Source organism: Crinia signifera, chromosome 1, assembly GCF_055691185.1.
Source record: "Crinia signifera chromosome 1, ASM5569118v1, whole genome shotgun sequence".
In the NCBI taxonomy this organism is placed as follows: domain Eukaryota; kingdom Metazoa; phylum Chordata; class Amphibia; order Anura; family Myobatrachidae; genus Crinia; species Crinia signifera.
The window spans coordinates 229,706,955-229,732,018 of record NC_139217.1 but is presented as its reverse complement, the minus strand read 5'-3'; the positions used below and the strand labels follow the sequence as shown (position 1 = coordinate 229,732,018).

The window sequence follows — 25,064 nt, the reverse complement described above, 5'->3', positions numbered from 1 at the left end:
TTAAGACCCCCTGCTAATATCATGTCCTGTAGGTCTTTTTACATTACCAACACATGATTTTTTTCAGTAAGCCAATACAGTTAGGAAACTTTTTTATTAGCTTACCTGGTGATAGATGTAGAAGAGGGCAAAAAAGTGCCTGTATCTCACATACAGCCATACCACATTGGATAGGCCCAATCTTGACTGATCTTTGAAGCTAAGCAGTGTTGGGCCTGGTTAGTACTTGGGTGGGAGACCACATGGGAACACCAGGTGCTGTAGGTTTTTTCACATTACTGGCAAATTGTTTTTATTCTCTAGCTATTTAAATTGGAAACTTTTTCTTTTTATTGCCAGCACAGACATTTGGAAGAGGTCAAACAGACACAATAGCCATCACCTAAAGACTTACCACACTGTTTAGGCCCAATTCCAACTGCTTTTGGCAGCTAAACAGTGTTGAGCCTCTTTTGTAGTTTAATTTAAGACCCCCTGCTAATATCATGTCCTGTAGGTCTTTTTACATTACCAACACATGATTTTTTTCAGTAAGCCAATACAGTTAGGAAACTTTTTTATTAGCTTACCTGGTGATAGAAGTAGAAGAGGGCAAAAAAGTGCCTGTATCTCACTTACAGCCATACCACATTGGATCGGCCCAATCTCGTCCGATCTTGGAAGCTAAGCAGTGTTGGGCCTGGTTAGTACTTGGGTGGGAGACCACATGGGAACACCAGGTGCTGTAGGTTTTTTCACATTACTGGCAAATTTTTTTTATTCTCTAGCTATTTAAATTGGAAACTTTTTCTTTTTATTGCCAGCACAGACATTTGGAAGAGGTCAAACAGACACAATAGCCATCACCTAAAGACTTACCACACTGTTTAGGCCCAATTCCAACTGCTTTTGGCAGCTAAACAGTGTTGAGCCTCTTTAGTAGTTTAATTTTAGACCCCCTGCTAATATCATGTCCTGTAGGTCTTTTTACATTACCAACACATGATTTTTTTCAGTAAGCCAATACAGTTAGGAAACTTTTTTATTAGCTTACCTGGTGATAGATGTAGAAGAGGGCAAAAAAGTGCCTGTATCTCACCTACAGCCATACCACATTGGATAGGCCCAATCTTGTCTGATCTTGGAAGCTAAGCAGTGTTTGGCCTGGTTAGTACTTGGGTGGGAGACCACATGGGAACACCAGGTGCTGTAGGTTTTTTCACATTACTGGCAAATAGTTTTTATTCTCTAGCTATTTAAATTGGAAACTTTTTCTTTTTATTGCCAGCACAGACATTTGGAAGAGGTCAAACAGACACAATAGCCATCACCTAAAGACTTACCACACTGTTTAGGCCCAATTCCAACTGCTTTTGGCAGCTAAACAGTGTTGAGCCTCTTTAGTAGTTTAATTTAAGACCCCCTGCTAATATCATGTCCTGTAGGTCTTTTTACATTACCAACACATGATTTTTTTCAGTAAGCCAATACAGTTAGGAAACTTTTGTATTAGCTTACATGGTGATAGAAGTAGAAGAGGGCAAAAAAGTGCCTGTATCTCACTTACAGCCATACCACATTGGATCGGCCCAATCTCGTCCGATCTTGGAAGCTAAGCAGTGTTGGGCCGGGTTAGTACTTGGGTGGGAGACCACATGGGAACACCAGGTGCTGTAGGTTTTTTCACATTACTGGCAAATTGTTTTTATTCTCTAGCTATTTAAATTGGAAACTTTTTCTTTTTATTGCCAGCACAGACATTTGGAAGAGGTCAAACAGACACAATAGCCATCACCTAAAGACTTACCACACTGTTTAGGCCCAATTCCAACTGCTTTTGGCAGCTAAACAGTGTTGAGCCTCTTTAGTAGTTTAATTTAAGACCCCCTGCTAATATCATGTCCTGTAGGTCTTTTTACATTACCAACACATGATTTTTTTTCAGTAAGCCAATACAGTTAGGAAACTTTTGTATTAGCTTACCGGGTGATAGAAGTAGAAGAGGGCAAAAAAGTGCCTGTATCTCACCTACAGCCATACCACATTGGATAGGCCCAATCTCGTCTGGTCTTTGAAGCTAAGCAGTGTTGTGCCTGGTTAGTACTTGGGTGGGAGACCACATGGGAACACCAGCTGCTGTAGATTTTTTCACATTACTGGCAAATTGTTTTTATTCTCTAGCTATTTAAATTGGAATTTTTTTTTTTTTTATTGCCAGCACAGACATTTGGAAGAGGTCAAACAGACACAATAGCCATCACCTAAAGACTTACCACACTGTTTAGGCCCAATTCCAACTGCTTTTGGCAGCTAAACAGTGTTGAGCCTCTTTAGTAGTTTAATTTAAGACCCCCTGCTAATATCATGTCCTGTAGGTCTTTTTACATTACCAACACATGATTTTTTTCAGTAAGCCAATACAGTTAGGAAACTTTTTTATTAGCTTACCTGGTGATAGAAGTAGAAGAGGGCAAAAAAGTGCCTGTATCTCACCTACAGCCATACCACATTGGATGGGCCCAATCTCGTCTGATCTTGGAAGCTAAGCAGTGTTGGGCCTGGTTAGTACTTGGGTGGGAGACCACATGGGAACACCAGGTGCTGTAGGTTTTTTCACATTACTGGCAAATTGTTTTTATTCTCTAGCTATTTAAATTGGAAACTTTTTCTTTTTATTGCCAGCACAGACATTTGGAAGAGGTCAAACAGACACAATAGCCATCACCTAAAGACTTACCACACTGTTTAGGCCCAATTCCAACTGCTTTTGGCAGCTAAACAGTGTTGAGCCTCTTTAGTAGTTTAATTTAAGACCCCCTGCTAATATCATGTCCTGTAGGTCTTTTTACATTACCAACACATGATTTTTTTCAGTAAGCCAATACAGTTAGGAAACTTTTTTATTAGCTTACCTGTTGATAGATGTAGAAGAGGGCAAAAAAGTGCCGTTATTTCACCTACAGCCATACCACATTGGATAGGCCCAATCTCGATTGATCTTGGAAGCTAAGCAGTGTTGGGTCTGGTTAGTACTTGGGTGGGGGACCACATGAGAACACCAGGTGCTGTAGGTTTTTTCACATTACTGGCAAATTGTTTTTATTCTCTAGCTATTTAAATTGGAAACTTTTTCTTTTTATTGCCAGCACAGACATTTGGAAGAGGTCAAACAGACACAATAGCCATCACCTAAAGACTTACCACACTGTTTAGGCCCAATTCCAACTGCTTTTGGCAGCTAAACAGTGTTGAGCCTCTTTTGTAGTTTAATTTAAGACCCCCTGCTAATATCATGTCCTGTAGGTCTTTTTACATTACCAACACATGATTTTTTTCAGTAAGCCAATACAGTTAGGAAACTTTTGTGTTAGCTTACCTGGTGATAGAAGTAGAAGAGGGCAAAAAAGTGCCTGTATCTCACATACAGCCATACCACATTGGATAGGCCCAATCTCGTTTGTTCTTTGAAGCTAAGCAGTGTTGGGCCTGGTTAGTACTTGGGTGGGAGACCACATGGGAACACCAGGTGCTGTAGGTTTTTTCACATTACTGGCAAATTGTTTTTATTCTCTAGCTATTTAAATTGGAAACTTTTTCTTTTTATTGCCAGCACAGACATTTGGAAGAGGTCAAACAGACACAATAGCCATCACCTAAAGACTTACCACACTGTTTAGGCCCAATTCCAACTGCTTTTGGCAGCTAAACAGTGTTGAGCCTCTTTAGTAGTTTAATTTAAGACCCCCTGCTAATATCATGTCCTGTAGGTCTTTTTACATTACCAACACATGATTTTTTTCAGTAAGCCAATACAGTTAGGAAACATTTTTATTAGCTTACCTGGTGATAGAAGTAGAAGAGGGCAAAAAAGTGCCTGTATCTCACCTACAGCCATACCACATTGGATAGGCCCAATCTCGTCTGATCTTGGAAGCTAAGCAGTGTTGGGCCTGGTTAGTACTTGGGTGGGAGACCACATGGGAACAACAGGTGCAGTAGGTTTTTTCACATTACTGGCAAATTGTTTTTAATCTCTAGCAATTTAAATTGGAAACTTTTTCTTTTTATTGCCAGCACAGACATTTGGAAGAGGTCAAACAGACACAATAGCCATCACCTAAAGACTTACCACACTGTTTAGGCCCAATTCCAACTGCTTTTGGCAGCTAAACAGTGTTGAGCCTCTTTAGTAGTTTAATTTAAGACCCCCTGCTAATATCATGTCCTGTAGGTCTTTTTACATTACCAACACATGATTTTTTTCAGTAAGCCAATACAGTTTGGAAACTTTTTTATTAGCTTACCTGGTGATAGATGTAGAAGAGGGCAAAAAAGTGCCTGTACCTCACCTACAGCCATACCACATTGGATAGGCCCAATCTCGTCTGATCTTGGAAGCTAAGCAGTGTTGCGCCTTGTTAGTACTTGGGTGGGAGACCACATGGGAACACCACGTGCTGTAGGTTTTTTCACATTACTTGCAAATTGTTTTTATTCTCTAGCTATTTAAATTGGAAACTTTTTTTCTTTTTATTGCCAGCACAGACATTTGGAAGAGGTCAAACAGACACAATAGCCATCACCTAAAGACTTACCACACTGTTTAGGCCCAATTCCAACTGCTTTTGGCAGCTAAACAGTGTTGAGCCTCTTTTGTAGTTTAATTTAAGACCCCCTGCTAATATCATGTCCTGTAGGTCTTTTTACATTACCAACACATGATTTTTTTCAGTAAGCCAATACAGTTAGGAAACTTTTGTATTAGCTTACCGGGTGATAGAAGTAGAAGAGGGCAAAAAAGTGCCTGTATCTCGCCTACAGCCATATTACATTGGATAGGCCCAATCTCGTCTGATCTTTGAAGCTAAGCAGTGTTGGGCCTGGTTAGTACTTGGGTGGGAGACCACATGGGAACACCAGGTGCTGTAGGTTTTTTCACATTACTGGCAAATAGTTTTTATTCTCTAGCTATTTAAATTGGAAACTTTTTCTTTTTATTGCCAGCACAGACATTTGGAAGAGGTCAAACAGACACAATAGCCATCACCTAAAGACTTACCACACTGTTTAGGCCCAATTCCAACTGCTTTTGGCAGCTAAACAGTGTTGAGCCTCTTTAGTAGTTTAATTTAAGACCCCCTGCTAATATCATGTCCTGTAGGTCTTTTTACATTACCAACACATGATTTTTTTCAGTAAGCCAATACAGTTAGGAAACTTTTTTTATTAGCTTACCTGGTGATAGAAGTAGAAGAGGGCAAAAAAGTGCCTGTATCTCACTTACAGCCATACCACATTGGATCGGCCCAATCTCGTCCGATCTTGGAAGCTAAGCAGTGTTGGGCCTGGTTAGTACTTGGGTGGGAGACCTCATGGGAACACCAGGTGCTGTAGGTTTTTTCACATTACTGGCAAATTGTTTTTATTCTCTAGCTATTTAAATTGGAAACTTTTTCTTTTTATTGCCAGCACAGACATTTGGAAGAGGTCAAACAGACACAATAGCCATCACCTAAAGACTTACCACACTGTTTAGGCCCAATTCCAACTGCTTTTGGCAGCTAAACAGTGTTGAGCCTCTTTAGTAGTTTAATTTTAGACCCCCTGCTAATATCATGTCCTGTAGGTCTTTTTACATTACCAACACATGATTTTTTTCAGTAAGCCAATACAGTTAGGAAACTTTTTTATTAGCTTACCTGGTGATAGATGTAGAAGAGGGCAAAAAAGTGCCTGTATCTCACCTACAGCCATACCACATTGGATAGGCCCAATCTCGTCTCATCTTGGAAGCTAAGCAGTGTTTGACCTGGTTAGTACTTGGGTGGGAGACCACATGGGAACACCAGGTGCTGTGGTTTTTTTCACATTACTGGCAAATAGTTTTTATTCTCTAGCTATTTAAATTGGAAACGTTTTCTTTTTATTGCCAGCACAGACATTTGGAAGAGGTCAAACAGACACAATAGCCATCACCTAAAGACTTACCACACTGTTTAGGCCCAATTCCAACTGCTTTTGGCAGCTAAACAGTGTTGAGCCTCTTTAGTAGTTTAATTTTAGACCCCCTGCTAATATCATGTCCTGTAGGTCTTTTTACATTACCAACACATGATTTTTTTCAGTAAGCCAATACAGTTAGGAAACTTTTTTATTAGCTTACCTGGTGATAGATGTAGAAGAGTGCAAAAAAGTGCCTGTATCTCACCTACAGCCATACCACATTGGATAGGCCCAATCTCGTCTGATCTTGGAAGCTAAGCAGTGTTTGGCCTGGTTAGTACTTGGGTGGGAGACCACATGGGAACACCAGGTGCTGTGGTTTTTTTCACATTACTGGCAAATTGTTTTTATTCTCTAGCTATTTAAATTGGAAACTTTTTCTTTTTATTGCCAGCACAGACATTTGGAAGAGGTCAAACAGACACAATAGCCATCACCTAAAGACTTACCACACTGTTTAGGCCCAATTCCAACTGCTTTTGGCAGCTAAACAGTGTTGAGCCTCTTTAGTAGTTTAATTTAAGACCCCCTGCTAATATCATGTCCTGTAGGTCTTTTTACATTACCAACACATGATTTTTTTCAGTAAGCCAATACAGTTAGGAAACTTTTGTATTAGCTTACATGGTGATAGAAGTAGAAGAGGGCAAAAAAGTGCCTGTATCTCACTTACAGCCATACCACATTGGATCGGCCCAATCTCGTCCGATCTTGGAAGCTAAGCAGTGTTGGGCCGGGTTAGTACTTGGGTGGGAGACCACATGGGAACACCAGGTGCTGTAGGTTTTTTCACATTACTGGCAAATTGTTTTTATTCTCTAGCTATTTAAATTGGAAACTTTTTCTTTTTATTGCCAGCACAGACATTTGGAAGAGGTCAAACAGACACAATAGCCATCACCTAAAGACTTACCACACTGTTTAGGCCCAATTCCAACTGCTTTTGGCAGCTAAACAGTGTTGAGCCTCTTTAGTAGTTTAATTTAAGACCCCCTGCTAATATCATGTCCTGTAGGTCTTTTTACATTACCAACACATGATTTTTTTTCAGTAAGCCAATACAGTTAGGAAACTTTTGTATTAGCTTACCGGGTGATAGAAGTAGAAGAGGGCAAAAAAGTGCCTGTATCTCACCTACAGCCATACCACATTGGATAGGCCCAATCTCGTCTGGTCTTTGAAGCTAAGCAGTGTTTGGCCTGGTTAGTACTTGGGTGGGAGACCACATGGGAACACCAGGTGCTGTGGTTTTTTTCACATTACTGGCAAATTGTTTTTATTCTCTAGCTATTTAAATTGGAAACTTTTTCTTTTTATTGCCAGCACAGACATTTGGAAGAGGTCAAACAGACACAATAGCCATCACCTAAAGACTTACCACACTGTTTAGGCCCAATTCCAACTGCTTTTGGCAGCTAAACAGTGTTGAGCCTCTTTAGTAGTTTAATTTAAGACCCCCTGCTAATATCATGTCCTGTAGGTCTTTTTACATTACCAACACATGATTTTTTTCAGTAAGCCAATACAGTTAGGAAACTTTTGTATTAGCTTACATGGTGATAGAAGTAGAAGAGGGCAAAAAAGTGCCTGTATCTCACTTACAGCCATACCACATTGGATCGGCCCAATCTCGTCCGATCTTGGAAGCTAAGCAGTGTTGGGCCGGGTTAGTACTTGGGTGGGAGACCACATGGGAACACCAGGTGCTGTAGGTTTTTTCACATTACTGGCAAATTGTTTTTATTCTCTAGCTATTTAAATTGGAAACTTTTTCTTTTTATTGCCAGCACAGACATTTGGAAGAGGTCAAACAGACACAATAGCCATCACCTAAAGACTTACCACACTGTTTAGGCCCAATTCCAACTGCTTTTGGCAGCTAAACAGTGTTGAGCCTCTTTAGTAGTTTAATTTAAGACCCCCTGCTAATATCATGTCCTGTAGGTCTTTTTACATTACCAACACATGATTTTTTTTCAGTAAGCCAATACAGTTAGGAAACTTTTGTATTAGCTTACCGGGTGATAGAAGTAGAAGAGGGCAAAAAAGTGCCTGTATCTCACCTACAGCCATACCACATTGGATAGGCCCAATCTCGTCTGGTCTTTGAAGCTAAGCAGTGTTGCGCCTGGTTAGTACTTGGGTGGGAGACCACATGGGAACACCAGCTGCTGTAGATTTTTTCACATTACTGGCAAATTGTTTTTATTCTCTAGCTATTTAAATTGGAATTTTTTTTTTTTTTATTGCCAGCACAGACATTTGGAAGAGGTCAAACAGACACAATAGCCATCACCTAAAGACTTACCACACTGTTTAGGCCCAATTCCAACTGCTTTTGGCAGCTAAACAGTGTTGAGCCTCTTTAGTAGTTTAATTTAAGACCCCCTGCTAATATCATGTCCTGTAGGTCTTTTTACATTACCAACACATGATTTTTTTCAGTAAGCCAATACAGTTAGGAAACTTTTTTATTAGCTTACCTGGTGATAGAAGTAGAAGAGGGCAAAAAAGTGCCTGTATCTCACCTACAGCCATACCACATTGGATGGGCCCAATCTCGTCTGATCTTGGAAGCTAAGCAGTGTTGGGCCTGGTTAGTACTTGGGTGGGAGACCACATGGGAACACCAGGTGCTGTAGGTTTTTTCACATTACTGGCAAATTGTTTTTATTCTCTAGCTATTTAAATTGGAAACTTTTTCTTTTTATTGCCAGCACAGACATTTGGAAGAGGTCAAACAGACACAATAGCCATCACCTAAAGACTTACCACACTGTTTAGGCCCAATTCCAACTGCTTTTGGCAGCTAAACAGTGTTGAGCCTCTTTAGTAGTTTAATTTAAGACCCCCTGCTAATATCATGTCCTGTAGGTCTTTTTACATTACCAACACATGATTTTTTTCAGTAAGCCAATACAGTTAGGAAACTTTTTTATTAGCTTACCTGGTGATAGATGTAGAAGAGGGCAAAAAAGTGCCGTTATTTCACCTACAGCCATACCACATTGGATAGGCCCAATCTCGATTGATCTTGGAAGCTAAGCAGTGTTGGGTCTGGTTAGTACTTGGGTGGGGGACCACATGGGAACACCAGGTGCTGTAGGTTTTTTCACATTACTGGCAAATTGTTTTTATTCTCTAGCTATTTAAATTGGAAACTTTTTCTTTTTATTGCCAGCACAGACATTTGGAAGAGGTCAAACAGACACAATAGCCATCACCTAAAGACTTACCACATTGTTTAGGCCCAATTCCAACTGCTTTTGGCAGCTAAACAGTGTTGAACCTCTTTTTTTAGTTTAATTTAAGACCCCCTGCTAATATCATGTCCTGTAGGTCTTTTTACATTACCAACACATGATTTTTTTCAGTAAGCAAATACAGTTAGGAAACTTTTGTGTTAGCTTACCTGGTGATAGAAGTAGAAGAGGGCAAAAAAGTGCCTGTATCTCACCTACAGCCATACCACATTGGATAGGCCCAATCTCGTTTGTTCTTTGAAGCTAAGCAGTGTTGGGCCTGGTTAGTACTTGGGTGGGAGACCACATGGGAACACCAGGTGCTGTAGATTTTTTCACATTACTTGCAAATTGTTTTTATTCTCTAGCTATTTAAATTGGAAACTTTTTCTTTTTATTGCCAGTACAGACATTTGGAAGAGGTCAAACAGACACAATAGCCATCACCTAAAGACTTACCACACTGTTTAGGCCCAATTCCAACTGCTTTTGGCAGCTAAACAGTGTTGAGCCTCTTTAGTAGTTTAATTTAAGACCCCCTGCTAATATCATGTCCTGTAGGTCTTTTTACATTACCAACACATGATTTTTTTCAGTAAGCCAATACAGTTAGGAAACTTTTTTATTAGCTTACCTGGTGATAGATGTAGAAGAGGGCAAAAAAGTGCCTGTATCTCACATACAGCCATACCACATTGGATAGGCCCAATCTTGACTGATCTTTGAAGCTAAGCAGTGTTGGGCCTGGTTAGTACTTGGGTGGGAGACCACATGGGAACACCAGGTGCTGTAGGTTTTTTCACATTACTGGCAAATTGTTTTTATTCTCTAGCTATTTAAATTGGAAACTTTTTCTTTTTATTGCCAGCACAGACATTTGGAAGAGGTCAAACAGACACAATAGCCATCACCTAAAGACTTACCACACTGTTTAGGCCCAATTCCAACTGCTTTTGGCAGCTAAACAGTGTTGAGCCTCTTTTGTAGTTTAATTTAAGACCCCCTGCTAATATCATGTCCTGTAGGTCTTTTTACATTACCAACACATGATTTTTTTCAGTAAGCCAATACAGTTAGGAAACTTTTTTATTAGCTTACCTGGTGATAGAAGTAGAAGAGGGCAAAAAAGTGCCTGTATCTCACTTACAGCCATACCACATTGGATCGGCCCAATCTCGTCCGATCTTGGAAGCTAAGCAGTGTTGGGCCTGGTTAGTACTTGGGTGGGAGACCACATGGGAACACCAGGTGCTGTAGGTTTTTTCACATTACTGGCAAATTTTTTTTATTCTCTAGCTATTTAAATTGGAAACTTTTTCTTTTTATTGCCAGCACAGACATTTGGAAGAGGTCAAACAGACACAATAGCCATCACCTAAAGACTTACCACACTGTTTAGGCCCAATTCCAACTGCTTTTGGCAGCTAAACAGTGTTGAGCCTCTTTAGTAGTTTAATTTTAGACCCCCTGCTAATATCATGTCCTGTAGGTCTTTTTACATTACCAACACATGATTTTTTTCAGTAAGCCAATACAGTTAGGAAACTTTTTTATTAGCTTACCTGGTGATAGATGTAGAAGAGGGCAAAAAAGTGCCTGTATCTCACCTACAGCCATACCACATTGGATAGGCCCAATCTTGTCTGATCTTGGAAGCTAAGCAGTGTTTGGCCTGGTTAGTACTTGGGTGGGAGACCACATGGGAACACCAGGTGCTGTAGGTTTTTTCACATTACTGGCAAATAGTTTTTATTCTCTAGCTATTTAAATTGGAAACTTTTTCTTTTTATTGCCAGCACAGACATTTGGAAGAGGTCAAACAGACACAATAGCCATCACCTAAAGACTTACCACACTGTTTAGGCCCAATTCCAACTGCTTTTGGCAGCTAAACAGTGTTGAGCCTCTTTAGTAGTTTAATTTAAGACCCCCTGCTAATATCATGTCCTGTAGGTCTTTTTATTGCAAATAGATTTTTATTGATTTTAGGTACAGCAAATAAAGTATAAATCCATTGTTAATTTGTCAAATAAAGAACAGTATATTTGCTTAATAGAATACACAAAAACTGGTATATGGAGGGAGGGGAAAGTGAGAGGAGAAGGTATGGGTAGGAGATGGGGGAGGGGTATTCCGGTTTGCTAATGAGTTTGTCGTTAAACAAGATAGAAAGTATAGTCGTGTATTTATGGGATAGCGTATGCGGAGCTTCGAACGCTTTTGACAGAGAAGGTCAGCAGGAGAGTAAGCGTGGAGGGGGGGGAGGGCGGGAGAGTAGAAAAAGTCGTTAAAAAAAAAAAAAAAAGGGGGGGGGGCAATAAGAGGATTAGGATACCATTGCTTCTTTGTATGTCTTGGTATCCTTGAAGAGCAGCCATCGGGACCACGTATTCCTAAACTGGGCATGTCTGTCCTCGGCAGAAGATAAGATGTCCTCCGTGTCCATGTAAAAGTCTATTTTTTTGAACCAGTCCTTTGTTGTAGGAGGAGAGGAGGAGCGCCATCGGACCGGGATAACTGATTTAGCTGCGTTGTTCAGGTGGCATAACAGGGAGTTTTTGTATCTCGAGATAGGGGCTGGCGAGAGGTGGAATAACCAGAATAGTTGGTCAGTGGGGATCTGGTCTCCCAGAATAATCTCAGACAGTCTGAAAATCTCAGACCAAAAAGGCAGGATAAGAGGACACTGCCACCAAATGTGCAGTGGATTCCCTGGGGCCCCGGAGCAGCGCCAGCAGATGTTGGGAACTCCAGTACCCATTTTAGAGAGGGTATCTGGACATCTGTACCAGCGAGATATTAGCTTGTATTGTGTTTCGCGGACTCCCACATTGGTGGAACATGCGTGAGCCAGGCAGAAGATCTTTTCCCAGTTGGCCTCACCTATCTCCTTCCCCAGTTCGTGGTCCCAAGCGACCGTAAAGTGGGGAGGTTTGAGGCTGGTATCTGCCAGGATAAGATTGTATAGTGTGGAGATTGTGTGGCAGGGGGGGGACTTATTGGCGCAGAGGAGTTCAAAGGGTGATGGGGGGTTGGTTAGCGTGTTGGAGGGGCCGAGAGAGTAGAGATAGTGACGAACCTGTAGGAACCGCCAATATTCCGCATCTGGTAAGTTCCATTCAGCTTTAACCTCATCAAAAGACAGAAAACGTCCCGCGCTCACCAGCTGTCCCACTCGGAAGAGTCCCCCGTCTAACCAGCGGCTGAAGGCCGTCAGGTCTGTACCAGGAGGAAAGCAGCTAAGTGCAAGAAAGGACCTATACGGGGAGGTCTTTGAGGAAATGGAGGGGAGTTTCCTAAGGGATTTCCATGTTTGCATGGTGGGCCCTATAGTGGGGTGGTTTAAGTCAGGCAAGGAGGGGAGCCATGGGGCTATGTATACCGGGGTTTGTAGTTCCTGCTGCTCGATCCGAACCCATTGTTTTGACGTATCCCTTCTTGACCATTCAATGATCCTAGTTAGCAGTGAAGCCTGATAGTATCCTTGGATATATGGGAGTCTTAAGCCTCCCCTAGATGTTGGTCTATGTAGGAGATCTAGTCTCAGACGCGGTCGCCTTCCTGCCCAAACAAAATCACGTATTATGGCCTGTATATCCTTGAACCAATGTTGAGGGATCTTAATGGGGAGGGTCTGGAGAAGATATAGGATCCTGGGGAGGAAGTTCATCTTCAGGATCCCCAATCTACCAAACCATGAGAAAGGCCGGGCTCTCCACGAACACAGGTCATGCCGCAATTTCGTAAGGAGGGGGGTGAAGTTAGCCTCAAAGAGTCGGGAGGGGCATCTAGTGATGACTACACCTAGGTATTTTAGTTGGGAGTCATGCCAGGTGAAAGGAAACGCTGATTTGAGGCCGGAGATAATATTAGGGGGGGTGGAAATATTTAATGCAATTGACTTTGCGTAATTAATTTTAAAGTTGGAGAGGTCCCCAAAGAGGCGAAACTCCTCCATTAAGTTAGGGAGGAAGGTGATCGGAGAAGTGAGTGTTGCAAGTAGGTCGTCAGCAAATAGGGCCAGTTTATATTCCTGGCCATGGAGGGCGAAGCCAGAGATATCTGGGTTCGCTCTGATAGAGAGAGCTAGGGCCTCCATGCAGAGAATAAATATTAGTGGCGAAAGGGGACAGCCCTGGCGAGTGCCGTTCCTAATATTAAAGGAAGAGGAGAGAGAGCCGTTGACCTTGACCCTGGCTGATGGTGTACGGTATAGGGAGAGAATGTGTTGGGAGAAAGTGGGACCCAATCCCATGTGTTGGAGGATACCTGACATGAAGCTCCAATCGATCCTGTCAAATGCTTTTTCGGCGTCAGTAGAGAGCAGGATCGCTGGAGCACCCGTCTTAGAAATGCGGTGAACTAGAGCCAGAATTTTGGAGGTATTGTCACGGGCCTCGCGTCCCGGGACAAACCCTACTTGATCACTATGTATGATGCTCGGGAGAAGCAGCTTCAGTCTGTTTGCTAAGAGTTTGGCGAAGAGTTTCAGGTCCGAATTCAAGAGTGATATAGGGCGGTAGCTGGGGCAAAGGGACGGGTCTTTGCCCTCTTTGGGGATAACTGTAATGGTGGCTTCAAGGGACTGGTTGGAAAAGGGGGTCGAGTCTGAGATCGAGTTAAAGGCTTCCAAAAGCATGGGGAGCAGTTTGTCCTTGAAGGCCTTATAGTAAACAATGGGGAAGCCATCCGGGCCTGGGCTCTTCCCGGTGGGGGTTGATTTTATAGCTTCCTCTAATTCGAGGAGTGTGAATGGTTTTTCTAGTTCCTCTATATTGGATGCACTGAGTTTCGGGAACCCTACTCTGGTAAGGTAATTACCTATCGCGCGTTGCTTCTCCCCAGCATCAGGGAAGGAATCTGTAGGGGGGAGGTTATAGAGCGAGGAATAGTAGGAGCAGAAAGCTTCCGCTATCTTATCAGTCTCGTGGAGAGTTCGGTCCGTCCCATCCCTGATAGAAGATATAAAGGAAATGGCCCTCTTTTCGCGAAGAGCACGGGCCAACATTTTACCAGGTTTATTGCCCCATTTATAGTATTTGCTACGGCATTTTCTATAGGAGAATTTGATCTTATCTAGAAGGATCCTATTTAGTTCCGACCGAGCAGCAAGGAGTTCACAATAAGTGTCGGGGGAGAGGGAGGTCTTATGGGAAGATTCAAGAGTCTGTATGTCCCTGAGAAGTTTCTCAATCTGGCCAGATCTCTGTTTTTTAAGAAAGGAGTTTAACTGGATGCACTTCCCCCTCAGGACGCACTTGTGCGCCTCCCAAATTGAGAGCTTGGAAACTTCAGGGGTCGAGTTATTGTCGATGTAATCCTTGATGGTCTCTTCTAGTTGGGACCTGCAATACGTGTCGTTAAGTAAGGATTCATTAAAGCACCAGGGTCGGTGACCTAATAAGGTAGGTCTTAGGGAGAGATCTAATGAGATGGGGGCGTGGTCTGACCAAGTCATTGGGCCAATTTTGGCCTTGTGTGCAATCTGGAGGTGGTTATGGTCTATTAGTAGGTAGTCAATTCTAGAGTAGGATTGGTGCGGGGGGGAGAAGTGGGTATAGTCTCTTTCCGAGGGGTGTAAGATACGCCAGATGTCGGACAGCTGGTGAGCATGGAGTAGCCGTCTTACTCTGCGGAGTGTCCGCTCAGGGCGGGTGGACCCAGAGGAGGCGTCTAGTCGAGGGTCAAGAGCCCAGTTCAAGTCACCACCAATGACCAGAAGGCCGACACGCATGGTCGAAATCTTATCTAGCATTTTCTCTAGGAAGGCCGGTTGGCCCTGGTTAGGGGCGTATATGTTAACTATGGTAATAGCGGAGTTGGCTATAGTGCAGGTAATAAGAAGGCATCTCCCTTCCTCCAACTCATGTACAGCAATATTGGATACTGGTAGATGTTTAGCAAAAAGGACTGCTACTCCCTTAGACTTGGATTGGGAGAAGTTAGAGTAGTGGGCAGTAGGGAAATAGTGGTTACTAAGTTTGGGGACGGTCTCGGACTGTCGGAAGTGGGTCTCCTGCACCAGGACTATGTCGGCCTTCTCAGCATGGAATGACCGAAGGGCCTGGGACCTCTTTTCTGGGACGTTCAACCCTCTAGCATTTATGGATAGAATCCTGAGAGAGGTGGTCATGAGGGAGGAAGAGGACAGAGAAACTTAGAGCTAGGATACCGGAAGGAGGAAAGAGGGGGGGGGGAGGCCAGGGAAAAGGGATAGCAATGAGGGAAGAGATTGAGACAAAAGTAATCATATTCAGTAACAATTTCTAGTACAGTAGAATAGTAAACAATCTGAGAACAAAAAAAGAAGAGCCGCATCCGGACAAAAAAAAGGGGACTACCAGAGCCCCTATGTCACGGAGAAAAAACGGTTGCGGCAGGGGGCACACTGGGGGTCAGTGCCTTCGTCCACCTAAGTGGGGGGAGTAATAGGAGCAAACAGTAATATGTAACAATAAACACAATGCTTATTAACAGGTAGTATATCATAAGGTAACACATTCAAAGGAGTCGTAATACAATACGGTCAGCCTTCCAACTCAGCGGAATGGGTGAAGGACAGATATGGGCAAGGAGGGAGGTCCCAGCAGGTCACGGGGGGTCTGAAGTTGAGGAGGGGCCTGCATCTCTGGACTTTTTCTTGGGGGATTTGACCCGATCCCAACGGGGCCTTCTCGGTAGGCTCGGTGTGGGAATGGGGGGGAGAGAGAAGGCCTGCCAATCCGGCAGTTGTATTGGGTCCAGACCAAGTGTGGAACAGAAGTCCGGGAGACCTGAAGGATCTTTGAGGGTGATAGGTTGGCCACTGTGCGAGACCTGGATAGACAGTGGGAAACCCCAGCGGTATTTGATATTTTTGTGGCGAAGGGCCTCCGTGAGGGGCTTCAGCATCCTTCGTTGCTGAAGAGTGCGCCAGGAAAGGTCTTGGAAAATTTGAATGTTAGTTCCTCCAAACTCTACTGCTTCCAAGTTGCGTGTCTTGCGGAGGATTTCCTCCTTTTGGGAGAAGTAATGGACACGACAGATAACATCTCTCGGGCGATCTGTTGCCGCTCCTCTCGGCCGTAAGGCCCTATGGGCCCGGTCGAATTCGATTGAGTCATTTGGGTCAAGGTTCAAGATCTCTCCAAAGATTTTGTTGAGAGCGTCCATTAGGCCCGACGGGGGGATGTCCTCTGGTAGGCCGCGGATCCGCAGGTTGTTCCTACGTCCACGGTTGTCTAAATCGTCTAATTTGCTTTGCGCTGCCCGCAAGTCTAGAGATTGTTGGGTTAGCGATTCATGCAGGTGAAGGAGCTGGGAATGCACTTCGTCTCTGTCATCTTCTAGTGCAGCAACACGTGTGCCTATATGGGTCACATCGTTCTGGACCAGCGATATTTGGGATTGAAGAGATTCGTGGAGCCTCGTTTCAAGGGCCTGCATGTCCTGTTTAGAGGGCAGTGATTTAACATGAGAGAGGATCTCTGATATTTCACCTCTTAACTGTGCTATGGTGTCCTGCGAGGGCCCTGGTGGGGGGGTTGCGGCCATACTGGAAGAGGTGGAGGCGGCCCCGTCTGAGGGGGCTTCTGGGGAGTCAGCGGAGTGTGGGGTGGAAAGAAAGGAGCGTAAGCTCTGTTGGTGGGTGCTGGTGCGAGGTTTTTGAGGGGTTCGGCTTTGAGATCCTTTCCCTCTTTTGCCCATTTAAGAGAAGTAGCTAAGTGGCGGTTACATGTAGGTGGAGCACTGTGTATCTTAGGGGACAAAGGTCACATTCCCCCGTTAGTGGGGCGGCATGGCAGAGGGGGGGGGCTCACATTTGTCGGCTCCTGGGGGTCACAGAGGGAGAACACGAGCTGCTTGCGTGCGTTCACTGGCTGTTATTTCTTCCTCCTTTTTTTTTTTTTACCCTTTTATTATGTATATATATATTTTTTTTGTTATTTTTATTTTTTTTTATATATAATTTTTTTTTTTTTTTTGTAATTTATTCTCCCCTTAGCAGGGACAGCTTAATGATATGACGTGAGATGGGCTGGAGGTGTCCGGTGAGCCACAAGAGGGAGCAGCTGGTAGAGGGATTCTTAGTATGAGAGCACTGATTATCAGGGGAAGCCAGGGGGGGTTATTGTGTGAAAGCCTGGGGATTGAGGGGTTATGATCTTTGGCTGCTGTAGTCCCTGACCTGCCGCGCAAGGCAGGGATCAGGGAGCTGTAGAGCAGAGAGGGAGGTAGAGATCCCCACAGACGTCAGATGTGCCGACTTCTGACCCCCCCGCAGGCGGCTGCTATACCTGCCGTTGGAGACGGAGGGGAGAGCCAGGGGTTCCCAGTGACAGTCTCTGTCACTAGCAGCAGTGAGACCGTCACTGCGGTCGCACAGGCAGCCCCGGGGCGAGAGCGAGGGAGGAACGCCGGGTCGCAGCCGGGTTACAGTGTGTCTCTCACTGCGCCCGGACCGGCAGCACGGGGGTGTCGTCGGCGGCTGGGGGAGAGGTACCTGTTTGATGGCCCGTCTGCAGGCAGCAGGGGCTCTTCCGGAGCGTCAACCCCGCGACATCCGGATCACCTCCGGGTCGGCACTGAAATAGAGGCCCCGGCCTCCAACTACTGGTAGGCCGCAATCCGCAGGCGCCTTAAAAAAGGCACCCCGACTCCGCGGCTCGGAGAGACCAGTGCCGGAGGGCACAGGGGTGGGTGAGGGGCAGTGTGGGTGTTTTTGCAGGCAAGTGGGAACCTGCAGAGGCCAGCTAAGAGCAAGGACCACCGGAGCCCATCCAAAGCGCGACCTCTGCCGATGGCCGCCAAGCCACGCCCCCCGTCCTGTAGGTCTTTTTACATTACCAACACATGATTTTTTTCAGTAAGCCAATACAGTTAGGAAACTTTTTTATTAGCTTACCTGGTGATAGAAGTAGAAGAGGGCAAAAAAGTGCCTGTATCTCACTTACAGCCATACCACATTGGATCGGCCCAATCTCGTCCGATCTTGGAAGCTAAGCAGTGTTGGGCCTGGTTAGTACTTGGGTGGGAGACCTCATGGGAACACCAGGTGCTGTAGGTTTTTTCACATTACTGGCAAATTGTTTTTATTCTCTAGCTATTTAAATTGGAAACTTTTTCTTTTTATTGCCAGCACAGACATTTGGAAGAGGTCAAACAGACACAATAGCCATCACCTAAAGACTTACCACACTGTTTAGGCCCAATTCCAACTGCTTTTGGCAGCTAAACAGTGTTGAGCCTCTTTAGTAGTTTAATTTTAGACCCCCTGCTAATATCATGTCCTGTAGGTCTTTTTACATTACCAACACATGATTTTTTTCAGTAAGCCAATACAGTTAGGAAACTTTTTTATTAGCTTACCTGGTGATAGATGTAGAAGAGGGCAAAAAAGTGCCGGTATCTCACCTACAGCCATACCACATTGGATAGGCCCAATCTCGTCTGATCTTGGAAGCTAAGCAGTGTTTGGCCTGGTTAATACTTGGGTGGGAGACCACATGGGAACACCAGGTGCTGTGGTTTTTTTCACATTACTGGCAAATAGTTTTTATTCTCTAGCTATTTAAATTGGAAACTTTTTCTTTTTATTGCCAGCACAGACATTTGGAAGAGGTCAAACAGACACAATAGCCATCACCTAAAGACTTACCACACTGTTTAGGCCCAATTCCAACTGCTTTTGGTAGCTAAACAGTGTTGAGCCTCTTTTGTAGTTTAATTTAAGACCCCCTGCTAATATCATGTCCTGTAGGTCTTTTTACATTACCAACACATGATTTTTTTCAGTAAGCCAATACAGTTAGGAAACTTTTTTATTAGCTTACCTGGTGATAGAAGTAGAAGAGGGCAAAAAAGTGCCTGTATCTCACTTACAGCCATACCACATTGGATCGGCCCAATCTCGTCCGATCTTGGAAGCTAAGCAGTGTTGGGCCTGGTTAGTACTTGGGTGGGAGACCTCATGGGAACACCAGGTGCTGTAGGTTTTTTCACATTACTGGCAAATTGTTTTTATTCTCTAGCTATTTAAATTGGAAACTTTTTCTTTTTATTGCCAGCACAGACATTTGGAAGAGGTCAAACAGACACAATAGCCATCACCTAAAGACTTACCACACTGTTTAGGCCCAATTCCAACTGCTTTTGGCAGCTAAACAGTGTTGAGCCTCTTTAGTAGTTTAATTTTAGACCCCCTGCTAATATCATGTCCTGTAGGTCTTTTTACATTACCAACACATGATTTTTTTCAGTAAGCCAATACAGTTAGGAAACTTTTTTATTAGCTTACCTGGTGATAGATGTAGAAGAGGGCAAAAAAGTGCCTGTATCTCACCTACAGCCATACCACATTGGATAGGCCCAATCTCGTCTGATCTTGGAAGCTAAGCAGTGTTTGGCCTGGTTAGTACTTGGGTGGGAGACCACATGGGAACACCAGGTGCTGTGGTTTTTTTCACATTACTGGCAAATAGTTTTTATTCTCTAGCTATTTAAATTGGAAACTTTTTCTTTTTATTGCCAGCACAGACATTTGGAAGAGGTCAAACAGACACAATAGCCATCACCTAAAGACTTACCACACTGTTTAGGCCCAATTCCAACTGCTTTTGGCAGCTAAACAGTGTTGAGCCTCTTTAGTAGTTTAATTTTAGACCCCCTGCTAATATCATGTCCTGTAGGTCTTTTTACATTACCAACACATGATTTTTTTCAGTAAGCCAATACAGTTAGGAAACTTTTTTATTAGCTTACCTGGTGATAGATGTAGAAGAGGGCAAAAAAGTGCCTGTATCTCACCTACAGCCATACCACATTGGATAGGCCCAATCTCGCCTGATCTTGGAAGCTAAGCAGTGTTTGGCCTGGTTAGTACTTGGGTGGGAGACCACATGGGAACACCAGGTGCTGTGGTTTTTTTCACATTACTGGCAAATAGTTTTTATTCTCTAGCTATTTAAATTGGAAACTTTTTCTTTTTATTGCCAGCACAGACATTTGGAAGAGGTCAAACAGACACAATAGCCATCACCTAAAGACTTACCACACTGTTTAGGCCCAATTCCAACTGCTTTTGGCAGCTAAACAGTGTTGAGCCTCTTTAGTAGTTTAATTTAAGACCCCCTGCTAATATCATGTCCTGTAGGTCTTTTTACATTACCAACACATGATTTTTTTCAGTAAGCCAATACAGTTAGGAAACTTTTTTATTAGCTTACCTGGTGATAGAAGTAGAAGAGGGCAAAAAAGTGCCTGTATCTCACTTACAGCCATACCACATTGGATCGGCCCAATCTCGTCCGATCTTGGAAGCTAAGCAGTGTTGGGCCTGGTTAGTACTTGGGTGGGAGACCTCATGGGAACACCAGGTGCTGTAGGTTTTTTCACATTACTGGCAAATTGTTTTTATTCTCTAGCTATTTAAATTGGAAACTTTTTCTTTTTATTGCCAGCACAGACATTTGGAAGAGGTCAAACAGACACAATAGCCATCACCTAAAGACTTACCACACTGTTTAGGCCCAATTCCAACTGCTTTTGGCAGCTAAACAGTGTTGAGCCTCTTTAGTAGTTTAATTTTAGACCCCCTGCTAATATCATGTCCTGTAGGTCTTTTTACATTACCAACACATGATTTTTTTCAGTAAGCCAATACAGTTAGGAAACTTTTGTATTAGCTTACCGGGTGATAGAAGTAGAAGAGGGCAAAAAAGTGCCTGTATCTCACCTACAGCCATACCACATTGGATAGGCCCAATCTCGTCTGGTCTTTGAAGCTAAGCAGTGTTGGGCCTGGTTAGTACTTGGGTGGGAGACCACATGGGAACACCAGCTGCTGTAGATTTTTTCACATTACTGGCAAATTGTTTTTATTCTCTAGCTATTTAAATTGGAATTTTTTTTTTTTTTATTGCCAGCACAGACATTTGGAAGAGGTCAAACAGACACAATAGCCATCACCTAAAGACTTACCACACTGTTTAGGCCCAATTCCAACTGCTTTTGGCAGCTAAACAGTGTTGAGCCTCTTTAGTAGTTTAATTTAAGACCCCCTGCTAATATCATGTCCTGTAGGTCTTTTTACATTACCAACACATGATTTTTTTCAGTAAGCCAATACAGTTAGGAAACATTTTTATTAGCTTACCTGGTGATAGAAGTAGAAGAGGGCAAAAAAGTGCCTGTATCTCACCTACAGCCATACCACATTGGATAGGCCCAATCTCGTCTGATCTTGGAAGCTAAGCAGTGTTGGGCCTGGTTAGTACTTGGGTGGGAGACCACATGGGAACACCAGGTGCAGTAGGTTTTTTCACATTACTGGCAAATTGTTTTTAATCTCTAGCAATTTAAATTGGAAACTTTTTCTTTTTATTGCCAGCACATACATTTGGAAGAGGTCAAACAGACACAATAGCCATCACCTAAAGACTTACCACACTGTTTAGGCCCAATTCCAAATGCTTTTGGCAGCTAAACAGTGTTGAGCCTCTTTAGTAGTTTAATTTAAGACCCCCTGCTAATATCATGTCCTGTAGGTCATTTTACATTACCAACACATGATTTTTTTCAGTAAGCCAATACAGTTTGGAAACTTTTTTATTAGCTTACCTGGTGATAGATGTAGAAGAGGGCAAAAAAGTGCCTGTATCTCACCTACAGCCATACCACATTGGATAGGCCCAATCTCGTCTGATCTTGGAAGCTAAGCAGTGTTGCGCCTGGTTAGTACTTGGGTGGGAGACCACATGGGAACACCAGGTGCTGTAGGTTTTTTCACATTACTGGCAAATTGTTTTTATTCTCTAGCTATTTAAATTGGAAACTTTTTTTCTTTTTATTGCCAGCACAGACATTTGGAAGAGGTCAAACAGACACAATAGCCATCACCTAAAGACTTACCACACTGTTTAGGCCCAATTCCAACTGCTTTTGGCAGATAAACAGTGTTGAGCCTCTTTTGTAGTTTAATTTAAGACCCCCTGCTAATATCATGTCCTGTAGGTCTTTTTACATTACCAACACATGATTTTTTTCAGTAAGCCAATACAGTTAGGAAACTTTTGTATTAGCTTACCGGGTGATAGAAGTAGAAGAGGGCAAAAAAGTGCCTGTATCTCGCCTACAGCCATACCACATTGGATAGGCCCAATCTCGTCTGATCTTTGAAGCTAAGCAGTGTTGGGCCTGGTTAGTACTTGGGTGGGAGACCACATGGGAACACCAGGTGCTGTAGGTTTTTTCTCATTACTGGCAAATTGTTTTTATTCTCTAGCTATTTAAATTGGAAACATTTTCTTTTTATTGCCAGCACAGACATTTGGAAGAGGTCAAACAGACACAATAGCCATCACCTAAAGACTTAGGCCCAATTCCAACTGCTTTTGGCAGCTAAACAGTGTTGAGCCTCTTTAGTAGTTTAATTTAAGACCCCCTGCTAATATCATGTCCTGTAGGTCTTTTTACATTACCAACACATGATTTTTTTCAGTAAGCCAATACAGTTAGGAAACTTTTTTATTAGCTTACCTGGTGATAGATGTAGAAGAGGGCAAAAAAGTGCCTGTATCTCACCTACAGCCATACCACATTAAATAGGCCCAATCTCGTCTGATCTTGGAAGCTAAGCAGTGTTGGGCCTGGTTAGTACTTGGGTGGGAGACCACATGGGAAAACCAGGTGCTGTAGGTTTTTTCACATTACTGGCAAATTGTTTTTATTCTCTAGCTATTTAAATTGGAAACTTTTTATTTTTATTACCAGCACAGACATTTGGAAGAGGTCAAACAGACACAATAGCCATCACCTAAAGACTTACCACACTGTTTATGCCCAATTCCAACTGCTTTTGGCAGCTAAACAGTGTTGAGCCTCTTTTGTAGTTTAATTTAAGACCCCCTGCTAATATCATGTCCTGTAGGTCTTTTTACATTACCAACACATGATTTTTTTCAGTAAGCCAATACAGTTAGGAAACTTTTGTGTTAGCTTACCTGGTGATAGAAGTAGAAGAGGGCAAAAAAGTGCCTGTATCTCACCTACAGCCATACCACATTGGATAGGCCCAATCTCGTTTGTTCTTTGAAGCTAAGCAGTGTTGGGCCTGGTTAGTACTTGGGTGGGAGACCACATGGGAACACCAGGTGCTGTATATTTTTTCACATTACTGGCAAATTGTTTTTATTCTCTAGCTATTTAAATTGGAAACTTTTTCTTTTTATTGCCAGCACAGACATTTGGAAGAGGTCAAACAGACACAATAGCCATCACCTAAAGACTTACCACACTGTTTAGGCCCAATTCCAACTGCTTTTGGCAGCTAAACAGTGTTGAGCCTCTTTAGTAGTTTAATTTAAGACCCCCTGCTAATATCATGTCCTGTAGGTCTTTTTACATTACCAACACATGATTTTTTTCAGTAAGCCAATACAGTTAGGAAACATTTTTATTAGCTTACCTGGTGATAGATGTAGAAGAGGGCAAAAAAGTGCCTGCATCTCATCTACAGCCATACCACATTGGATAGGCCCAATCTCGTCTGATCTTGGAAGCTAAGCAGTGTTGGGCCTGGTTAGTACTTGGGTGGGCGACCACATGGGAACACCAGGTGCTGTAGGTTTTTTCACATTACTGGCAAATTGTTTTTATTCTCTAGCTATTTAAATTGGAAACTTTTTCTTTTTATTGCCAGCACAGACATTTGGAAGAGGTCAAACAGACACAATAGCCATCACCTAAAGACTTACCACACTGTTTAGGCCCAATTCCAACTGCTTTTGGCAGCTAAACAGTGTTGAGCCTCTTTTGTAGTTTAATTTAAGACCCCCTGCTAATATCATGTCCTGTAGGTCTTTTTACATTACCAACACATGATTTTTTTCAGTAAGCCAATACAGTTAGGAAACTTTTTTATTAGCTTACCTGGTGATAGATGTAGAAGAGGGCAAAAAAGTGCCTGCATCTCACCTACAGCCATACCACATTGGATAGGCCCAATCTCGTCTGATCTTGGAAGCTAAGCAGTGTTGGGCCTGGTTAGTACTTGGGTGGGCGACCACATGGGAACACCAGGTGCTGTAGGTTTTTTCACATTACTGGCAAATTGTTTTTATTCTCTAGCTATTTAAATTGGAAACTTTTTCTTTTTATTGCCAGCACAGACATTTGGAAGAGGTCAAACAGACACAATAGCCATCACCTAAAGACTTACCACACTGTTTAGGCCCAATTCCAACTGCTTTTGGCAGCTAAACAGTGTTGAGCCTCTTTTGTAGTTTAATTTAAGACCCCCTGCTAATATCATGTCCTGTAGGTCTTTTTACATTACCAACACATGATTTTTTTCAGTAAGCCAATACAGTTAGGAAACTTTTGTATTAGCTTACCTGGTGATAGAAGTAGAAGAGGGCAAAAAAGTGCATGTATCTCACCTACAGCCATACCACATTGGATAGGCCCAATCTCGTCTGTTCTTTGAAGCTAAGCAGTGTTGGGCCTGGTTAGTACTTGGGTGGGAGACCACATGGGAACACCAGGTGCTGTAGATTTTTTCACATTACTGGCAAATTGTTTTTATTCTCTAGCTATTTAAATTGGAAACTTTTTCTTTTTATTGCCAGTACAGACATTTGGAAGAGGTCAAACAGACACAATAGCCATCACCTAAAGACTTACCACACTGTTTAGGCCCAATTCCAACTGCTTTTGGCAGCTAAACAGTGTTGAGCCTCTTTAGTAGTTTAATTTAAGACCCCTGCTAATATCATGTCCTGTAGGTCTTTTTACATTACCAACACATGATTTTTTTCAGTAAGCCAATACAGTTAGGAAACTTTTGTATTAGCTTACCGGGTG

The 25,064-nt window shown here is 43.0% G+C and overlaps 18 non-coding genes and 21 pseudogenes across 18 annotated transcripts; all 39 read left to right on the top strand.

Moving 5' to 3' along the window:
- Positions 1-148: 148 nt before the first annotated feature.
- Positions 149-267, top strand: LOC146037129 (5S ribosomal RNA; annotated as a pseudogene).
- Positions 268-612: 345 nt separating this feature from the next.
- On the top strand, positions 613-731 carry LOC146045639 (5S ribosomal RNA). The gene has a single exon (XR_014465536.1). It is a non-coding gene; the product is annotated as a 5S ribosomal RNA (ribosomal RNA).
- A 345-nt stretch (positions 732-1,076) lies between these two features.
- On the top strand, positions 1,077-1,195 carry LOC146035563 (5S ribosomal RNA; annotated as a pseudogene).
- Positions 1,196-1,540: 345 nt separating this feature from the next.
- On the top strand, positions 1,541-1,659 carry LOC146043258 (5S ribosomal RNA). The gene has a single exon (XR_014464257.1). It is a non-coding gene; the product is annotated as a 5S ribosomal RNA (ribosomal RNA).
- A 346-nt stretch (positions 1,660-2,005) lies between these two features.
- On the top strand, positions 2,006-2,124 carry LOC146038706 (5S ribosomal RNA; annotated as a pseudogene).
- Positions 2,125-2,470: 346 nt separating this feature from the next.
- On the top strand, positions 2,471-2,589 carry LOC146041302 (5S ribosomal RNA). Its single transcript, XR_014463472.1, has one exon. It is a non-coding gene; the product is annotated as a 5S ribosomal RNA (ribosomal RNA).
- A 345-nt stretch (positions 2,590-2,934) lies between these two features.
- LOC146035478 (5S ribosomal RNA) lies at positions 2,935-3,053 on the top strand (annotated as a pseudogene).
- A 345-nt stretch (positions 3,054-3,398) lies between these two features.
- On the top strand, positions 3,399-3,517 carry LOC146036387 (5S ribosomal RNA; annotated as a pseudogene).
- Positions 3,518-3,862: 345 nt separating this feature from the next.
- LOC146034169 (5S ribosomal RNA) lies at positions 3,863-3,981 on the top strand. The gene has a single exon (XR_014459581.1). It is a non-coding gene; the product is annotated as a 5S ribosomal RNA (ribosomal RNA).
- A 345-nt stretch (positions 3,982-4,326) lies between these two features.
- Positions 4,327-4,445, top strand: LOC146037415 (5S ribosomal RNA; annotated as a pseudogene).
- A 347-nt stretch (positions 4,446-4,792) lies between these two features.
- LOC146036221 (5S ribosomal RNA) lies at positions 4,793-4,911 on the top strand (annotated as a pseudogene).
- Positions 4,912-5,257: 346 nt separating this feature from the next.
- Positions 5,258-5,376, top strand: LOC146042716 (5S ribosomal RNA). The gene has a single exon (XR_014463989.1). It is a non-coding gene; the product is annotated as a 5S ribosomal RNA (ribosomal RNA).
- A 345-nt stretch (positions 5,377-5,721) lies between these two features.
- Positions 5,722-5,840, top strand: LOC146038022 (5S ribosomal RNA; annotated as a pseudogene).
- Positions 5,841-6,185: 345 nt separating this feature from the next.
- LOC146035644 (5S ribosomal RNA) lies at positions 6,186-6,304 on the top strand (annotated as a pseudogene).
- Positions 6,305-6,649: 345 nt separating this feature from the next.
- On the top strand, positions 6,650-6,768 carry LOC146043138 (5S ribosomal RNA). Its single transcript, XR_014464139.1, has one exon. It is a non-coding gene; the product is annotated as a 5S ribosomal RNA (ribosomal RNA).
- A 346-nt stretch (positions 6,769-7,114) lies between these two features.
- LOC146037323 (5S ribosomal RNA) lies at positions 7,115-7,233 on the top strand (annotated as a pseudogene).
- Positions 7,234-7,578: 345 nt separating this feature from the next.
- Positions 7,579-7,697, top strand: LOC146043082 (5S ribosomal RNA). The gene has a single exon (XR_014464119.1). It is a non-coding gene; the product is annotated as a 5S ribosomal RNA (ribosomal RNA).
- A 346-nt stretch (positions 7,698-8,043) lies between these two features.
- Positions 8,044-8,162, top strand: LOC146038894 (5S ribosomal RNA; annotated as a pseudogene).
- Positions 8,163-8,508: 346 nt separating this feature from the next.
- On the top strand, positions 8,509-8,627 carry LOC146040947 (5S ribosomal RNA). The gene has a single exon (XR_014463460.1). It is a non-coding gene; the product is annotated as a 5S ribosomal RNA (ribosomal RNA).
- A 345-nt stretch (positions 8,628-8,972) lies between these two features.
- Positions 8,973-9,091, top strand: LOC146035301 (5S ribosomal RNA; annotated as a pseudogene).
- A 346-nt stretch (positions 9,092-9,437) lies between these two features.
- Positions 9,438-9,556, top strand: LOC146036317 (5S ribosomal RNA; annotated as a pseudogene).
- A 345-nt stretch (positions 9,557-9,901) lies between these two features.
- LOC146037121 (5S ribosomal RNA) lies at positions 9,902-10,020 on the top strand (annotated as a pseudogene).
- Positions 10,021-10,365: 345 nt separating this feature from the next.
- Positions 10,366-10,484, top strand: LOC146045590 (5S ribosomal RNA). The gene has a single exon (XR_014465490.1). It is a non-coding gene; the product is annotated as a 5S ribosomal RNA (ribosomal RNA).
- Positions 10,485-10,829: 345 nt separating this feature from the next.
- Positions 10,830-10,948, top strand: LOC146035557 (5S ribosomal RNA; annotated as a pseudogene).
- A 7,203-nt stretch (positions 10,949-18,151) lies between these two features.
- On the top strand, positions 18,152-18,270 carry LOC146042678 (5S ribosomal RNA). Its single transcript, XR_014463971.1, has one exon. It is a non-coding gene; the product is annotated as a 5S ribosomal RNA (ribosomal RNA).
- A 345-nt stretch (positions 18,271-18,615) lies between these two features.
- On the top strand, positions 18,616-18,734 carry LOC146036761 (5S ribosomal RNA; annotated as a pseudogene).
- A 345-nt stretch (positions 18,735-19,079) lies between these two features.
- LOC146042627 (5S ribosomal RNA) lies at positions 19,080-19,198 on the top strand. The gene has a single exon (XR_014463949.1). It is a non-coding gene; the product is annotated as a 5S ribosomal RNA (ribosomal RNA).
- A 345-nt stretch (positions 19,199-19,543) lies between these two features.
- Positions 19,544-19,662, top strand: LOC146035639 (5S ribosomal RNA; annotated as a pseudogene).
- A 345-nt stretch (positions 19,663-20,007) lies between these two features.
- Positions 20,008-20,126, top strand: LOC146036730 (5S ribosomal RNA; annotated as a pseudogene).
- A 345-nt stretch (positions 20,127-20,471) lies between these two features.
- LOC146042573 (5S ribosomal RNA) lies at positions 20,472-20,590 on the top strand. Its single transcript, XR_014463924.1, has one exon. It is a non-coding gene; the product is annotated as a 5S ribosomal RNA (ribosomal RNA).
- Positions 20,591-20,935: 345 nt separating this feature from the next.
- LOC146037371 (5S ribosomal RNA) lies at positions 20,936-21,054 on the top strand (annotated as a pseudogene).
- Positions 21,055-21,400: 346 nt separating this feature from the next.
- On the top strand, positions 21,401-21,519 carry LOC146046428 (5S ribosomal RNA). The gene has a single exon (XR_014465885.1). It is a non-coding gene; the product is annotated as a 5S ribosomal RNA (ribosomal RNA).
- Positions 21,520-21,864: 345 nt separating this feature from the next.
- On the top strand, positions 21,865-21,983 carry LOC146033804 (5S ribosomal RNA). Its single transcript, XR_014459218.1, has one exon. It is a non-coding gene; the product is annotated as a 5S ribosomal RNA (ribosomal RNA).
- Positions 21,984-22,330: 347 nt separating this feature from the next.
- Positions 22,331-22,449, top strand: LOC146033936 (5S ribosomal RNA). The gene has a single exon (XR_014459350.1). It is a non-coding gene; the product is annotated as a 5S ribosomal RNA (ribosomal RNA).
- A 333-nt stretch (positions 22,450-22,782) lies between these two features.
- Positions 22,783-22,901, top strand: LOC146045982 (5S ribosomal RNA). The gene has a single exon (XR_014465708.1). It is a non-coding gene; the product is annotated as a 5S ribosomal RNA (ribosomal RNA).
- Positions 22,902-23,246: 345 nt separating this feature from the next.
- On the top strand, positions 23,247-23,365 carry LOC146037107 (5S ribosomal RNA; annotated as a pseudogene).
- A 345-nt stretch (positions 23,366-23,710) lies between these two features.
- Positions 23,711-23,829, top strand: LOC146041678 (5S ribosomal RNA). Its single transcript, XR_014463540.1, has one exon. It is a non-coding gene; the product is annotated as a 5S ribosomal RNA (ribosomal RNA).
- A 345-nt stretch (positions 23,830-24,174) lies between these two features.
- LOC146041258 (5S ribosomal RNA) lies at positions 24,175-24,293 on the top strand. The gene has a single exon (XR_014463468.1). It is a non-coding gene; the product is annotated as a 5S ribosomal RNA (ribosomal RNA).
- A 345-nt stretch (positions 24,294-24,638) lies between these two features.
- On the top strand, positions 24,639-24,757 carry LOC146036111 (5S ribosomal RNA; annotated as a pseudogene).
- Positions 24,758-25,064: the final 307 nt, after the last annotated feature.